Source organism: Empidonax traillii, unplaced genomic scaffold (genome assembly GCF_003031625.1).
Source record: "Empidonax traillii isolate 1590-97213 ecotype Southwest subspecies unplaced genomic scaffold, ASM303162v1 scaffold816:size509043, whole genome shotgun sequence".
NCBI lineage: Eukaryota > Metazoa > Chordata > Aves > Passeriformes > Tyrannidae > Empidonax > Empidonax traillii.
The window spans coordinates 278002-282722 of NW_020956009.1; the positions used below are offsets into that span (position 1 = coordinate 278002).

The window sequence follows — 4721 nt, forward strand, 5'->3', positions numbered from 1 at the left end:
ACCCGGCACTTACCAAGTTAAGCCATCCACCCACACCAAATAGGACACCGCGTCCCAAAGAAGGCTCCGTGCCCCCCTCGCTGGGGCAGGGCGCGACCGGGGAGGAGGAGGAGGAGAAGGGGGCGGCGGGTGGGAATAACGGGGATGGAAACGGGGATAAGGATAAAAAACCGGGGATAACCAGTGGGGATAATAGCGGGGATAACACCGGGGGCGGCGGTGCGGGAGCGGCCGGGGGGGCTCCCCGCCGCCCCTCCGTGTGCAGGGGTGTGGGGGCGGCCATGGCGACCCCCGCTCGCCCCGGGGGGGCGGGGGGCGGCGCGCTTACCTGAGCCCCATGGAGGAGAGCGGGGTGGCGGAGCGGCCGGAGCGGTGGCTCCGTCGGTCACTCCGTGCCTCTCCTCCCGGGTGGGGAGGGGAAGGGGAAGGGGGGGAGGGGGGGGGCGGAGGGCGGAGGAGGGGGGTGGTGTGTGGGGGGAGAACCCGGCGGAGGGGGGGGAAGCGTGGGGGGGGGCGCCCGGGCGCGCTCCCGACGCTCCCTCGGGCGCGCGGGGCGCGAGCCCGCGGCGGGAGGGGGGGTGGGGGGGGGAGGCGGTGAGGAGAGGGGGGCGGAGCCGCGCAGCGCGTGCCGGCGTTTTCCCCGCCCACTCCCGCCCAGCAGCGGGCGGTGATTGGTCGGAGTTGGGGCTTTAAGCCCCGCCCAGCGGCCACGCCCCCCTCCTCCCCTTGCGCCGGGGGGAGCGGGGGCGCCGCCGGCGGCGCTGCCACTGCCGGACACCGGAAGTGAGGGAGGGCGGGGGCGCGCGGCGCGCGGGGCACGCCGGGACGGCGCGGGGGCCGCGCTGAGGCGGGGGCGGCGGGACCCTCGTAGTGCTGTCGCTCCCCGCGCCCGTCCCGGCCCTCATCGTGCCCCCTGTCCCCACCCTGCCTTTCCCACGGCCCCTCTGCGGCTCCACGCGTGTCCCCTGCCGCCGGCAGGTGCGCCCAGCCCCGAGAGAACCGGCTGTGCCCCCCCCCCTCCCCTTCCCCAGCGGGGCGCGTCCCCTCAGCCCCAACGGCGAGTGTGGGAGCGGGACCGCCTCGGCACCTTGTGTGGGAGGGAGTAGACAAAACCAAAACGAAACACTTTTCCCCTCTTTTGCGCGCTGCTATGTATTTCACACAACGCCGCCCCGAAATAAAATCGTATAAAATAATAGAAAATCAAGTGCTGTCTCTGCGGCGTTCGGATCCCCCCCCGTTCTCCCCGAACCCGTAATGGCCGGTGAGGACAGAGATCACAGCGGACGGAGATGAGAGATCCCCGCTGGAGAAACCTCCCGGTGCGACAAAGGGCAGGGTTGGTGTGTGTTGTTTTTTTTTTTTTTTTTTCCCTTTTGACTGTCGCGCTGAAGGATGTGACAGAAACTGCCCTATATTTCAAAGGACGGAGCTTAACAGGGCAGGATAGGTCTGGGGCGCGGAGGAGGTGGGCGCGATGGCTGCGGCGAGCGGGGGGGATCGCTCGTTGTGCGGTCGCCGGGTTGTGAAAGCAGGAGCTGGTCCAGGCAGATAAAACGTTTGCAAACTGCTTATCGACATCTGCGTGCTGTGATTGCCCCCAAAAATTGGGGAAATACGTGTCTGGCCAGCCGGGGCTGGCCGCTTGCATAGATAGCTGGTTTAGGTGTGTAATCCCAGTCATTTGCCCCGGGTAATTGAGTGACGAAGGTTTAAGAATTTCCTCCCTGGTTTCCTTTCCCTCGTCCTATATGTTTTCTTCATCTCTGGCTTTCAAGCAGGCAGACCTGCTGTTGGAACCTTTGTCTCGACTCCTATACCTCCTCTTTCTTCAAATCCAGTCCTGCTTTTAATCCCCAGGACGTCCCCTCACAAAAAGTGTGTTTTCCACTTTTTAATCTGTAATTTAAATAAATGGATGTTCCATCATGTGTTTTCCACCCCACCCCCCCCCGTTTCCTCCCACGTACCCTAAATACCTTTAATTTTTAAAAGATCATAAATAAACCTTATTAATGAAAACAAAATGCCTTTTAACTCCAACATGTTTTTAATTACCTCTTCATTTTACATTGCAACAGAGTCCAGGCAGCACCTTCCTAGAAAGAGTTCCATTAAAATGCAAATGAAGACTTTGCAGAAGTTGTTAATGCAATGAAGGACACAATTTCTTAGACTTGAGCAACGCAGCATCAGCGCTGGGCGGGTGTTCCTGTTGCCACCTGCTCTCTCTGCACACACAATCCTGTGTGTTCACCTTGTACACAAATTTTCCAGCCTCTCTCACCTGTGGGTGAGCACCAGAACCAACCAAAATCCCTTTTCCACCCTAAATGCTCCAGCTAGTTTTCATGGGAATCTTTTCCCCTCCACACCTTCAGGTATTAACTCCTTCTATGCTTTAAGCCTGCCCTTTTTTTTTTAGGCTGAAATGTGAAGGTTAGAGGGGCTGATTGAAAATGGAGGTGTATCTTTATGCAAATCTATCTGTTTTGCATGACGTCTGTGTCATACCTGGTTGCATCTATAAGCTTTCCTGCTTTTCCTCACTCCTCTGTATCCGAGACTGAGCTTCCCCTGTTATCCCAAAGCTCTTTCAGGTGCAAGCGTGTACGTTCCCTTTCTCTCCTGATACCCAGGGTTTCTTCCCCAGGTCTTTGCTGGAAGAAAGCATTTCTTCCTGTGGTATTTATTTGTGTGTCAGGCTGGGCTGACTCCCCCGGAGCAGCAGCAGCTGCTGCCCGGGCACTGCCCTGGGGAATGCTCCCAAGAGGGGGAGGGTGGCAGCAGGCCCTGTTTCCCAGAGCTGTTCCACACAAAGGATTTCAGGAGACTTGAAAAGCTTTAATATTCTTTTGCCAATCCCCTCCCTCCTCTAATTAGAAGTTTGTATTGTATTTTAGGCAAATGCTGCAATGGCTCAGCCTGCCCAGGGAAGAGAGGTGCTTTCTCCTCGTGAAGAAGGAAAGGACGTGCGTGCAAGAAAGAGGAGAATAGGAAAAAAAAGGAGCTGGAGGTAAAATCAGAATATTCAATATGATTTTTGGTGTGCAAAGCACCATAAACAAGATGATGTACAAAGGAGGGATTAAGGGTGTAATGATGCACTTCCTTGGAGAAATGTCAGGGGTTACAGACCGTGTGTTTCCAGCCTGAGTCCACGTCCCTCGCACGCCACCATACCACAGGTTTCAGGCAGGCAGAGACTGGTGATATCACACCACTGATGGGTTTTAGCCACTGGAAAAAAAAGTAAAAGTCATATTCCTGTAGCACGAGAGTGCTTAGGATCGCTCTGAGATTTGTTTTGCTCTGCAGAGATCACGAGAGCTCTCAGATCACCGTCACAGCTGCACTGACACCACTGCACTGCCAGTGCTCTGTGCCTAATCATCGTCACTGCCTGTGCAAATTGGCACACGTGGACTTGCACACGTGTGGTTGAATTCCACTGCCTTCTTGGTGTCCTCGTGCCTCTGTGATCGCTCCCTGCACAATCTCCAAGACCTCACTGGTGTGAATGATTCAGCACCATCCTCCCGCTGTCCCCTGTGCCAGGGTAAGGTGGGAACAGACCAGGGAACAGCAGCAGAGGAGAGCTGGCTGTGTGCTGCGTGTCCCATTTGTAAAATCACAGGATTGTTTAGGTTGGAAAAGACCTCCAAGATCATCAAGTCAAACCATTAACCCCAGCTCTACCAAACCCACCACTAAACCACGTCCCTGAGCACCACATCCACACGTTTTTTTTAACATTTCCAGGGATGGTGATCCCACCACTTCCCTGGCCAATATGGGCAAAGAAATTCCTGTCTGGAAATGCCAAATCATCAGTAACACTGAAGCATTCTCATTCCACCTCCTCTCTCTAGCTGTGCTCTACCGATAATCATTGCAGTTGTAGGAGATTCTACTTTTGATAAATTAAAAGGATTCCCCATGTGCACTTGTCATGTGGGCAGTTTGGGAACACTTTGACAAAATCCAAATGGCCTAATTATTGGGTTTTTTTCACTGAAGTTTTGTGCTCTGAAATAAGGGTGCCAAAGTAATCCTGAGCGACCTGTGAGCTCTGCTCACAGAAATTTCCATTTCGTTTCCATGTTCTGTACGTGGTAGACATGGCTCTCCATCAGCAAATCCTGCCCTTCCCTAGGTACAGCAGGAAGAAAGCTGTTTTGCAGAGCTCTGATCTCGCCCTTCGCAGCATCTCTGGATCCCTGGAAATCCCGTGACCATCAGCTTTGTGAACCGCATGGAGAGCAGCTGGCGGATGTCGGAGGAAAGGGTTAAAGGACCCACATTCCTGTCCCCACTGCTCTGACCAAAGGTCAGGGGTTACTTAGGTGAAGGAAGGGAGGGAGGTGGTGCAGCCCTGACCAGGTCATTTGAGGAGTAAACCACATCTGAGGGGAGCTAATGAAGCAGTATTTGTCTCTCTCACAGGCTCATACTCCCGGTCTGTGCCGGGCAAGTCGGAATTCCTTCTCCAGTGGGAGTGAAGATGTCGATTGTATTTTTTCCATGATGTGTATTGAGGCATTTGCTAGGTTGTGGGAGTAAACACTTGGGGGAATTCTCCATGAGCTAGCAAGGGCAAGTCACAAGCCTGCTAAATATGGTGAGCGAAGATTACAAAAAAACCCCCTGGAGAATAAACCTCCCCCTTTCCACCCCATCTCCCCACCGCCACCACCACCCCCACCACAGATTTGTTCTCA

General features: G+C 55.0%; 1 protein-coding gene across 4 annotated transcripts in view; it reads right to left on the reverse strand.

The window, feature by feature from the left end:
• Positions 1–457, reverse strand: part of ZBTB46 (zinc finger and BTB domain containing 46) — a 49134-nt gene extending 48677 nt beyond the window's left edge. Inside the window, exon 1 of one of the 4 annotated variants that reach the window (XM_027901833.1) lies at positions 329–457. The gene's annotated coding sequence lies outside the window, so the exon portion shown is untranslated. Of the gene's footprint in view, positions 1–13; positions 301–328 lie in introns of those variants that run through there. The other 3 variants (XM_027901834.1, XM_027901832.1, XM_027901835.1) reach the window with 3 other exon arrangements.
• Between the last annotated feature and the right edge of the window lie 4264 nt (positions 458–4721).